Here is a 13,772-nt window from a genome sequence, read left to right on the forward strand (position 1 = left end):
ATCAATGTTCATTTGTCATATTTTTCCACCCTTTTTTATCCCTTTAAGTTGATAAAGACTCAACCAGGCTATTGGTTGATACAAGCGACTGAAATTTCAGTTTTAAGTTGAGAGAGCCTAATTTAATTGAAAATGTCTCTCACTTTCTCCTCACTGCTTAAAGTCTAATTTGCTTATTGCATAAAAAAAGCAACATGCTCATTTTTGACCTCCCAGCTACATGCTTTGTTGTGTTTTCATAGTCCTAATCTGTCATTTAGCAGGGAATTTATCAACAAACAATAAAAGGCTGCCATAAATTGATTGAAAACTGTTGATCCCAGATTGCCACCATGCAATCTATTCAATGAAACCTCCACGGGGAAATGGGATTTTAATTTATGACTTATTGAAAACTACTGTCCATGCTTATTGCAGGATCATAAAAGCCACACAGTGGAGATCTTTTATGGTACATAACATGCATGAATCGGCTGGAAGGGTTATAACAATATTGTCAGTGCAGCGATTGAACAAAATACGCCACAAAGACAATAATGAGACTGTGTAAAATAGGAGACTATGCCCCTCAGGGAGAGTGATTGATAATTGGATTTTCACAGGTCTGTGTTGAACGGTTGATCACTGTCATCTTGATGAGTTTGTTTGTATAATTGTGTAATGGCTGATTGATTGTAGGAGGCATTGTGAGACACATAGACTGTTTTGTGTGTGTGTGTGTGTGTGTGTGTGTGTGTGTGTGTGTGTGTGTGTGTGTGTGTAGTGGTTACAGAGTACAGTGAGGTGAAGTTCAGCCAGGGGAGATGAAGCAATTGCCGTTTGTTCTGCTCTTGTCCAAGTTTCCGCACAGCTCCCTCCACAAACATACCAACAACAAAAGAACTTAAAAGCTTATTCTCCAACCAGGAGACAGAGACTGAGAGAAGAACAAAGGGGGGGGGGGGTTAGAATATATAGTACAAAGGATCCTGTGAGCTGAAATGAGGTGAAATCAAAAAGACAGAAGTTCACTCTGAAGAAGTGAAGAAAATAACAGCCCACACAAATTAATATGTCTGTGCCGTCCTGTGGAAACAAACTTCATACCCAAATGCCTGATTATTATACGTTTGGAGAATGAACAACTGAACCTGTTATTTAAAAATGCTAACAGGTGCAGAAAATGAGAAGTAATTGAAAAATATGTCATCTAACTTGCATAAAATCTGTTATATTTTTCTGCTCCAGGTCTCCTCTAATTTTGCCTCCTGAAAAAAAAGAAAGAAAGAAAAGAAAGGAGGAACATTATTTAAAATGTCTTCCAAATAAAACGACATCCATTCATGGAGGAAACTTAAAATGATCTTATATAAGGTTTATAGTGATGATGACATATTTGAATGATGCCAGGCATCATCCAGCTGTCAGACAGAAGAAATTTGTTCCCTTATATGTATAAAAACAGCATGGTTTTTATACAGCCCACTCTACACCCCCTTTCACGAATACTAATCTGTTATCCCAATCCAGGTAACAAGATTTGCGTTCAAATATGCATTTTTTAAAAAATAATTCTGTAACTTTATTTCATGGCTCTCTGGAATATTTTATTCTGACTGGTCAGCTCGTACAAATCATGTAATGCAGCGCTTCCTTTTTAAATTTGTTAATTAGTCAGACTGAAAATTCAGACTGATGTGATTTTCAGATATATCCCACTCATCTAATTTTACTTTCTCCTAGCTAATTTTAATATTATGAATCATTTTTCATTTTTTATCATAGTTATAAAAATCACATTCAAATTCATATCGATCTCAATAAAATGTGGGGAGATGTAAACATCAGGGTTCAGAACTGGTTCATGCCAATGCCAATGATAAGTAAAAATGTACTGTTCATAAATATATTTAAACTGGCCAGTAACTCTGACTTTCTGCTGTATATAAGAAAGTTTTCCTGTGATAACAGCCTTAAATTATAAAATGGACATCAGGAGTGGGCCACTGGTACCCATTACAAAATTTATCATGGGGAATATAAAGAGTGGAGCCACATTTACAGTAAAATGGAAATTGATCTACACAGAACCTAAACCTTAAAACTAATACTACAGCGAGAATAAAAGTTATGCCTTCTGTCTTTGCGTGAACATTTGGGTGGTGTTATGCAAATCTTCCCACACACTGACGTAGACATATGGGGGCTTGTTTAAATGAGGTGCTTTACGAGGGCGTGGACAAGTCTTAACCTTTATAAAGAATATCTCTTTGGATTTGAGACTTTAGTCTTTGCAACTTTACAGATCTTCTTTATGCACCAAGAGTTTGTAACAGTCCAAAGAGAAAGGAAAAATTTAAATCGCATGTTGTTTCTCCGATCACAAGGGCGTAACATTTCCATCCCATGCTTGAGCCATTCGGCCAAACGCAACGCACTGGATAGCTGGCCAATCAGAGCACACCTCGCTTTTCAGAACGATGAGCTTTGTAAAAACTTGTTTCAATGTCTATAGTTACACAGCTAAAACCTCTCCAACATATGCACACACACACACACACATTTAAAACTGACCTATAAGTCGTTTTCAACTGAGGTATATTGAAATAATCAGCAGAACACTTCTTGCTTCACATATTGTGCTCAGTAGCTCTTCTTTTATATCATCAGATTAAATCCCATTGTTTGAGCCTTTCAAGTTCAAGTTCTTATCGCGGACATCATGTCAGTCGTGTCAGCTTGACTTCTGTGGCATTTCAAAAGAGGGTTGCCTCATTGACCAAAGAGCAACCGGTCATACGGTGATGATAACCTACAGCACTCTCTCCTTTTTTGAGTCTTTCTTATTCCTCACTCCCTCAAGCTCTTACTTTCTCTGTTTTCTTTCTCCTGTTTGCTACCTTTTACCCCTGACAGGATTTAAAGCTGGAGGTAAGCTTTAAGCTTCACAAGTGGGTCTCCATCATGGCCGGATGTGGCATGCTGAAGACGACGCTCTTGGCTTTTCCATGTCCAGACACTGCACTACATAAAAGTCTGTCAAGCTTGTCTGACTCTGTGCAAAACTGCAGGGGGGAGCACAATGGAATATGTGGAGCACATCTTATTATTAAGGCGAGAATTGAATTTCACAGTTTAAGCCGTTGCCAAATGTATCTATGGACAAAAGAAAAACTGAGTCATAGGAGATAGGAGTTGAGTTGAAAAATAAATGTTAATGGTAGTTTAAGATGGTAAATGGGTAGATAAAATATCATCCTTACACATTTACATTGGCATTATAGATTTTAAGATGGAAATATATGAGATTCAGTAATCAATGGTTTGAATCTCATGTGCTGCAAGTAAATTAACACAATACTGTGTTGAATATAAAGGTACAATTTAAGGTGTTCTTTCACTTATAACAGCAAAGTGTTCATTTAACATGGCTTACATAGCATAGTGTCAAGCATAACACAGTCTTGTTATCCTAAAACAACTACTTGACTCTTAGATGAGTTTATAAATGACACAGCACCATTTATGGAGCACAACATGTCAGCTATGCTTCCTTCAGTCTAATTTCAGCCTCTCGTCACATTCAAGGACAATTATATTCACATACCATGCAATGCATATTGCAGACAAAATAGTAAGTGCTTGCTGAAACCACCAGTTTCAGTCTGATTGGCTAGTTTAATGCAATTTCATTTTTAAAAATACTCTAAAGTCCTTATTTCCATGTTCACTTAGTAACAGTTACTTTACACAAATATTCTGCCATTGTATACTGTAAATTGCTCACCAGATGCACTGACTTCATAAATTACAACAACTAAACTTACTCTTAAGTTAAGTGTTTTTATTTTATTTTTTTTATAGATAAACATTTGATGTTTTTGTCTCTCATTCTCATACAGGCTGCATATATTTGATCCAAAATGTAGTAAAACAGTAATATTTTTCCAATTAAATTATTCATGGATTATTTAATTATTCCAGTAAAAATAATAATAATAACTGTTTTCTATTTTAATGGTTTTAAAATGTAACATTTATTCTTCTGATGGCAAAGCTGAATTTTCAGAAGCCATTACTCCACTCTTCATAATCCTTCAAAAATCATTTAGCTATGCCAATTTCCTGCTCAAGAAACAGTTTTTTATTATTATCAATCTTGAAAATTGTTGTCCTGCTTAAAATTTTCTAACTGCATTTATTTGTAATGGAAATCTGTAACATTAAACGTGTCTTTAAGGTCATTTTTGATTCGTCCTTATTGTTGTTTTGCTTAAAATTTTCTAACTGCATTGTCAAAAAAAAAAAAAAAAAAAAAACTTCCTACTGAAATTTCAACTATAGTGTATTCTGACTATTTACAGTGCCCTGCGAAAGTATGGTGTACACTCCGTACACCATAATGGCAAAGCAAAAAACAGGTTTTTAACATCTTTGCAAATTTATTAAAAATAAAAAACTTAAATGATTCATTTGCATAAGTATTCATACCCTTATCTGGGACACTTGAAATTTAGCTCAGGAACATTCATATTGCTTGTAGATGTTACTACACTTTGAGTGAAATTAACCTGTGGCAAATTCAATTGAATGGGTATGAGCACACGGATCTTAATAAAAGGTCTAAAGGCTGTAAATGCATATCAGAGCAAAAACCAAGCCCTAGGGTAAAAAAAAAAAAACCCAAAAAACCTTGCTGTAGAGCACAGAAACTGCATTCAATTGCATCAAGCCACACATCTGGGGAAGAGTTCAGAAAACATTCTGCTGCATTGAGGGTTCACAGAAGCATATAGTCTCCGCTAACCTTAATGGAAGACTTTTGAAACAACCAAGACTCTTCCTAGAGCTGGCCAAACTGAGCAATTGATGGAGAAGTGCTTTGTTTAGTGTGGTGACCAAGAACCTGATGGTCACTCTACTTGAGCTCCATGATCATATGTGGAGACAGGAGAAACCTACAGAAGGACAAACATCACCACAACACTCCTCCGATCTGGGCATTGTAGCTGTGTGGCAAGACTCAATCCTCTCCTTAGTGAAGACACATGAAAACCAACTTGGAATTTGCAGAAAAGCACTTAAAGGACCCTCAGATTGTAAGAAACAAGATTCTCTAGTCTGGTGAATTCCAAGCATCATGTTTAATGGAAACTAGCTCTGCTCATCATCTGAAGAGTACCATCCCAAAAGTAAAGTGTGCTGGTAGCTGCCTCATGCTGTGGGGCTGTTTCTCAGCAGCAGGGACTGAGGGACTCGTTAGAGTAGAAGAAAAGCTCAGTGCACCAAAATATAGAGATAGTCTAAATGAAAACCGAGTCCAGAGCATTCAGAACCTCAGACCAGGCAGAAGGTTCACCTTCCAACAGGACAATGACCATAAGCACACAGCAAGAGTGGATTATAGACAACTCTGTGAATGTCCTTGAGTGGCCCAGACAGAGCCTAAGCTTGAACCTAATCAAATATTTCTGGAGAAACCTGAAAATGTGAGTCTGCCCCCATCCAACCTGACAGAGCTTGAGAGGTGAAGAGGCGAGGTGAAGAATGGCGGATAATTGCCAAATGCAGGTGTGCAAAACTTGTTGCATCATACCCAAAAAGACTTGAGGCTACTGAGTTAAGGGCATGAATACTTATGCAATGTACTTATTGTAGATTTTTTTTATTTTTAATAAATTTACGAAGTTGTAACAGTTCTGTTTTTGCTTTGCCATTCTGGGGTATCAAGTGTAGATTGTTGTGGGAAAAAAGTACTTTAAAGCAGTTTAACATAAGGCAGCAACATAAAACGTTAAAAAAAATAAAAATGAAAGGATATGAATACTTTTGCAAGGCATTGTATGTAAAGTGAGCGAAAGGGAGGATAAAAGGTATTGAGTGAATAACCTTAATTTCAGCAGAGCTTTCTTCATTATCATTTTAGAATGGCCACTTCTTCGCAGCACTTTTTTGATGGCGTCACAGGAAAGACTATTGAGTTTCTATGGCAGCCTGAGCCTTGGTTATACACTCATTTTAATTCCAAACAATTCATCTTCAGAACAGAGAGTACCCAGTATTCAATAGAACTAAACAGGACTGCTGAGACCACATGAACACAGACTACAAGAAAAAATTATTCATTCAAGATTGGCAGCAGATCCTAAAATGTGGTTCACATGAGGTAAATGCAGACATGGCATAAAAAGAATAGATGATTTGAAACTTCACTAGCTCTTTCTTTCTTTCTTTCTTTCTTTCTTTCTTTCTTTCTTTTTCTTTTGTCAGATATCACAGCACTAATGAACAATTCTAATAAACTGCTTTGCATGCCGGTTTGAATTAAAGGTAGAATGACCCTATTCATACAGTATGTAAATGATGTAAAGGACAGAACCTGGGAGACCATGTGACTCAAGTAACATTTTAATAGCATTTGTATGAGACATATAAAACATCTCATTCTCACCATAATGCAATATTCAGCTATTCAATAAAGCGTGTTGCTCCAGTATTTTCAAAATCACGATGCTTGAAAAGGAGGACAAGAAAGAAAATGAGACAGAGTCAGAAAATGACAACAGTGAGGGAAAAAAAAACATAAGAATAAGGAGAAATATAATGACTGGTTTCTTACAGCTTACAGGTGCTGTAACTAGAAATGAGAACTGCTGTTGAAAGATCTACATATCAAATAGGGGTAAAAACGAATATCCCAAGAGAGTGGTAGGACATCCCTGGGGTCTAGTGGGACAGAAATGAAAAGAACTGTCATAACAAAACCAGGTTGTCTTCCTCTCAAATACAAATTCACACAAAAGACCAGAGAAACAAATAAAGAAATACAGTATGCTTCAAAATGGTTGGTTTCACAGGAAACGAGGCCACTGCAACAATGACATTCAAAGGAAATTCAAAGGACCAAACAAAACAGATGCTATATAGAAGCTGCTGAAGGACCTCAAAAACACACAACATGATTTCTGGTACCCTTTTAGTGGACACTACACACACACAAGTAACCCCACCAAAAGGTAATCTGAGAGTAAGGGTTGAAGTTATGTAATCTGGGTATTATTCAATCCTATTTCTCAAAAGCAGTAAACAAAAATCTGTCTATTTAAGATAGATGTGCTGTAACAACACTCCTGTTAAATGTGTTTTAGCCAAATCAACACTACAATTTTGCTCCCACTCAAAAAAGAATAACTGAGCATCATGAGCCTCTCAGTTTAACATGACATTTCTCTAAACACTTCACTGACACTGATCTGAGCTCTCTGCATTTTCATTTTAAATTGTGACTTCAAAAATTTTAACTGTAGTAGCTTCCATGAAATCCTTTAATAACATAGAAGAGTACCAATATACAGTTTCTATCAGGTGACATATTAGGAGCAGGTAATAAAAACTTGGAATAACAAGCAATTAGATTACATTAGTAAACTTTAAAAACAAAAAGACCACAGTTACCCTTGCAGCATAATAAAATTACCAGAACAATAATGTACAAAACAATGTCTAATAAAATTCCCTAAAGAAGGGTCGTCAGACTACAGATTGAGTCAACGTAAATATCGATAAGATTAGTAATACAGTATAGTATTATAGATTTACAGAAATATCTAAGGACATTTTCCAGTTTGAATGTCATTGAGTAACTAAAGTAACAAAATCCTTCTTCTACAATAATTTTAATTGGTAAAATTGGTATGGATAGATATAGCCAAAGTTACCTGAACAGCAACTAAAGTTTTTAAAGTCCTCCAAGTGAAAAACTGAGAGCCCAGGACCTCAGAGTCATAGGCCATGCTGACTTCGCCTTCCCTGATCTGGCATGCTAATGTATTCAAGCTGAAGATACTCTTTTCCTCATTATCCTGCTCTTCTACCACTTCCCTCTCTCTCTTCAGTCAAACTCTCATTTTTTCCTTAGAGATGTACTGTTCTAGAGTTCATTAAGTCAACTCAAGTATTTAGTGTGAAATGAGCTGTAAATGTTATTTCAATGAGAGTGAGCTGCTAGATTACAAGAAAGGATTATCAGAAGATTCTAAGAAGTTGCATCTAATCCAAAATATGAACATTTATTACTAATGCCTGTTGCACTGATTATAAAGAAGAGATTTGTACTCTCATTAATTACTGCAAATGATTACACAAATGTTACTCATTATGTCCGAAAGTCGCAAAGTGCTGTCCTTGGCATATAATGAACCAATACAGACAGAGCGATACAAATAGTGAGAAGTTTTACTCACTTGAACACCACTGAGCCAATCGCATTTGAGGACCAGAACCTTTTTTTGTTATTTACATTAGCATTAAAAACCAAGTAAGTAATCAAATTAGCACATCTCAAAACATACTGGAAATATGATTTTAAACAAACTTGTGCAGTTCATGCAGCTTGAATTAAATCAAATCCTTAAATACCAAATAAAAAGAAAATCATGTTTATGTTTTAATTCAATTTTACACTCAAATTACTCGGTGATAACATACAGAAATCTGTGATTGAAAAACATGTATTAAATTATAAAATGCAAATAGAAGCATTTTCAGTAGTGGTCTCAGTTTAATTTTTAATTTTCAGTAGTGGTCTCAGACTTCTGGACTCTTCTGAATATGTATTGTATTATGATTGTGTGTTTGTTTTTTGAGTTTATTTTAGACCTCACGGGAAAAGGATTTAATCTCAGCCGTCACAAATCCCTAATTGCTTTTATTTTACTGTATCTCTGATGAGATCCATCATATACAGAAAGTGTGGGTTTGGTTCAATTTATTTGATAAGCACAATTAAAAGCTTAAAAGTATACAAAAACTGAATTAAACAGGTTTGAAAGGATGATTATATTCAGACTTTATAATAATGTGTCTGTTAAGAGGGTACCTAACCTCTATATTGGCACATGATGTGACAAGCTTAAGTGGCTACAAGTTTAAATGATGACATCTGTGATGGTCTTCATTGCTTAAAGGGATAGTTCACCCAAAAATGAAAATTTCATGTATATCTGCTCACCCCCAGGGCATCCAAGATGTAGGTGACTTTGTTTCTTCAGTACAACACAAATGAAGATTTTTAACACAAATCGTTGCAGTCTGTCAGTCATATAATGGAAGTGGATGGAAATCAAATTTTCATATTTTGGGTGAACTATCCCTTTAAGGTCATTGCGGAATGCAAGTACTTTGACATCACACATTACATCACTTCTTTCTTCGTGTTTGAAAGTCTTCCCCAGGTTGAATGATGAAAAATCTTCAAACAACAAGAAATCAATCTGTCTGTAAAAGAATAAACTATAGCTGACAATTTGGTGATGTTTCAAGCATCATCTTGTCACAAAGAAAGGCAGTATATAATGTAAGCTCAAAAGATCATTCGGCTCATGCGACAAATTGTTAAAAAAAGAAAGTGGATTATTTAAAACATCACTGCATATTCTAGATTTATGATTACATGCATATTAAGGTCTGAAATTAGATTGTTCTTGTGTGAAGTACTAAAAGACCTACCAGCTCTTTTTAGGAATCTCAAAGTTAAATCTCTGCAGACAGCCCAATTTTAATCATGGAGACTAATTTCTTGTGAAATCCCAGATCAGTCCATTTTAGCGAGAAACTATAAATGAATAAATAAAACAGGAAAGAAATAAATTGACACACTTGTATTAGTTACATCTACTGTAAATCATGCACCCTATCAAGAAAGAATGAGATATAAGGGAAGCACCTTGAGGAAGCATAAATATTGTTGTCCAACACTGACTGAATGAACATAACCTGTGTACAATATACAAATTCTGGCCTGTACAAAAAAAGGGGGGGGGGGTTATTGATTGATTGATTGATTGATTGATTGATTGATTGATTGATTGATTGATTGATTGATTGATTGATTGATTGATTGATTGATTGATTGGAAAATTATTGTATGTATTGTTCTTTTTTGTATGTATTGTATGTTTTTTCTTTCTTTTTATTCTGATATCAGTCAATTACCAAAGTACCACTGATATATTGTGTGTAATATTTCCAACATTAAACATAATTGCATAGCAATTATGCTATGCCATATAATGCCACAGAGACAATGAGGACAGGACAGAAAGCAAACACACACACACACACAAAATGTCACAATGATTATGATAAGACCTCTACTGAGCATCTCAAACACTGAGGCTTAATCAGAGTATATGAGGATGTCAAACTGGTCACTCTGTGATCACTTCTGAGAAGAAAATGGACTGGGATGAAAGTGCAAGTGAGACAGACAGACATCTCATAATAAGTGATGATACAGAATACAGAATAGATAGAAGTCCACTATTATACTCTCATCATAAAATGGGAAAAAGCACACGCATGACCAGCTGCCTGCCCTGTCGTCTGATTGACCTGATTGGTGGGCCACTGGTATGGAGGTTTGATGAAGAGGAATCAAACCACGTGTCAAACACTTTTGTACAATATTAACGGTGACCTGATGTCTGACAACAAGAGAGATGAGGCGTGATGAAGGCTAATCATAATCACCTCAGCTACCACATTACAATCACTTCTATCACCCACTTATTTGAGCCATATGTGGCTGTCTGGCCTGGAACAAGTAGTTTCTCAAAGAAAAGATTATAAAAATTCATGTTTGAGCAGACGTCCTCATTAGTAATTGCAGATACTGGTTCGTGTATAAGTGTGGTTTTAATACACACATAATACCAACTCTGCGTTTGAACAGACAATATGAAGGTACTGACAAAAACAAAAAAGTAATCCTCTTTACATTTCAGTGACTTTAGAGATATACAATGTTTGCAAATCCTTTGAGGTTCACTGAATACTGAACAGGTGGTTATTGTATTTATAATAAATGAGATTATTAAATGTAGGCCTACTTATTGCATTTAGTGAATTTTGCATTTTATGGTTGAATTTTGCATTTTATGGTTGAAACACACATATAAATGTAAATCAGTAAATGCACAAAACATACGTTAACTGATGTTACACTGTAACATAGAGGTGTTTCATTTAGACTTGTGAGAGATTAGAGCTTTGATGATAATTCAATTCAGCCAAAGAGTGCAAAGGATTTTGCTAAAAATGAACACATTTTCTTTCTTTCTCTGACAGTTCTTCATCATATTGATAAGAGAGAGTTTTTCAAAGTGGGGTCTGAGGACACGCAGGTGTGCACAAGAGAGGTGCTTGGGGGTCCAAGAAGACATTTAGTAAATAATAATAATAATAATAATAATAATAATAATAATAATAATTAATATTATAAATAATAATAAATACAATAAATAATACATTTACCAAGTTTAATATTATTAGTGTGACAGATAAGAAAAAGATACCTAATACTACTGATACTGTTTTTGTACAGTAATTTTTGTTAAAAAATAATAATAATAATCTATCTATGTTTCTATGTTTAATTGCTGTCAATATGTTGATATTGTACCTTTCAAAATCAATGCAAATACACAACTGTGTGTGTACACTTTACTAATACCCACAAATGAAATCGCCCTGAGATTACGGATGTAATTTAAGATGCTGTTAAACATCTAATTTCATACTGTATAATACCAATATATGACTGAAGAGAAAACAATGCTGTTTGCCATTTAAAACGTGCTGGGTTGTTTCAACCCAACTTTGGGTCAAATATGGACTAACCCAACTCTTGGGTTAAAAATTTTATAAAAAAATTTAACCCAACAGCTGGGTTAGTCCATATTTGACCCAAAGCTGGGTTGAGACAACACAGCATTTTTTAGAGAGAAGTAATGCATCACTGTATTTTATTTTTATGATATATTGTGGCTCAGTCTGTGGAAAAACCCACTCACAGATGAGTTTTAATTAATCATCCTCCAACCAACAGCAGAATTTATGAATATGAGTATTTCTGAGTAGGTGATGCCATATAGATAAAAGAGTAATGCTGAAGAGGTTACTATCGTTTGCACTGAATATGTCACATCTGTGAGGTAAAAGAGAACCTGCTGAATTGTTATATCATCTCATTTACACACAATTTAGACATACAATTAATCCTTGTTTTACAATTAATCCTAATTGCTTTACAATTTTCCTTTAAAAATTTCTCAGTAATTCAGGCATGTTTTAGGCTTAATTGATTAATTCTACATAATCCAATCAATGCAGAGAATAATATCTATTAGAATGTGACTTAAAGGGATACTCCACCCCAAATAGAAATTTTGTCATTAATTACTTAGCCCCATGTTGTACCAAACCCATAAAAGCCCTGAAAACCGGGAGGCTTGTGACTGTGCCATAGACTGCCAAGTAAATTACACTGTCAAGGTCCAGAAAAGTAAGAAAAACATTGTCAAAATAGTCCATCTGCCATCAGTGGTTCAACTGTAACGTTATGAAGCAATGAGAGTACTTTATGTACGTGAAGGAAACAAAAATAACGAATTTATTCAACAATTCGTCTCCTCTGTGTCTCTCACCATAGCGCCATTTTGGATAATGTGAGCTGAACGCAGGCAGCGTAAGTTCTTCTGTGTCAGCCGTGCCACAAGTTTACATACACTTTGCAGAATCTCCAAAATGTTAATAATTTCAACAAAATAATAGAGATCGTAAAAATTGTGTGTGTGTGTGTTTAATTAGTAATGGCTTGAATCAGCTTCACTTTACAGGTGTTTACATATTGCGCATAAGACAACATTAAATACAAACACCTCTTATGAGATATAGCTTATTCAAGGCAGTACTAAATAAATAAAAAGCTATTTTTTAACAAACTTTTAACATTTTCCAATTCTGCAAGGTGTATGTAAAATTCACACCACAAATGCATTGACTTTATTGAATGCTGAACAAAATGTTATTTTTTGTCTAACTTATTCCACATCTTTTAGTTCAGGTTATATCATGTTTCTAAAACAGAAGCCATTGTAATGTTCCTAATTCTGTCCATTTATATATGCTCTTTAATTGTGATAAAGTATTTGAGGATGTGTACAAACACACAATTATATTCATAAGAACACACACAGCATGACTGCAATCAGCACCAGATATACCTGTAAATGTACAGTACTTACAACTCAGCTGTTCACTCGCACCTGTTGATCGGTCTCTGTAATTACTGTTCTTCTGTCCAAGTTCATTGTTTCGTCATTTTGAGTCCCTCATTAGAGAGAAGAGGGTAATTTCTCTTCAGCCGATGCAGCCACACACACACAGTTGCCAAACAGGCCATTTAGGAGGCAGGAGGCAGGAAATTACAGACAGAACTCATCAGTGTGTGCCATTGTGTGGTACTGGCAAGTCCTCACACCAAGTAACACCGAACTCAACACAAATTCTCAAAAAAAAAATAGAGATAGAGACACATTTTAAACCTACTGCACTAGTTCTCCTACTTATTAAAAAAAAACACACTTAGTCCAACTCCATTTTCTGTACAGTACTCGGGTCAGATGCCTTGGTATTCACTAATTGGTTCATTCTGTTTACTGCATGGGATTCTACTGCATAGATTAACGTTGGTTGACTTGAACTTGAAAAATAGTGTTTATTGACATATTTACCTTCTGATGTTCATTCATGTTAATTTCGTGCTATGACTTGTAAAAAGGAAAAGATGATTGGTTCACATGCCACTTGAACTGAGGCGCTACAGCAATCTGTCACAACACATTAAAGAGCCACCAAACTGTACTCATTGTTTGAATTTCTTAAAGGGGTCTTCCGATGCTACATGCACTTTTATAAGTAGTTTGAACTGAAATGATATAAATAAAAGATGA

Source organism: Cyprinus carpio, chromosome A5 (genome assembly GCF_018340385.1).
Source record: "Cyprinus carpio isolate SPL01 chromosome A5, ASM1834038v1, whole genome shotgun sequence".
Classification (NCBI taxonomy): domain Eukaryota; kingdom Metazoa; phylum Chordata; class Actinopteri; order Cypriniformes; family Cyprinidae; genus Cyprinus; species Cyprinus carpio.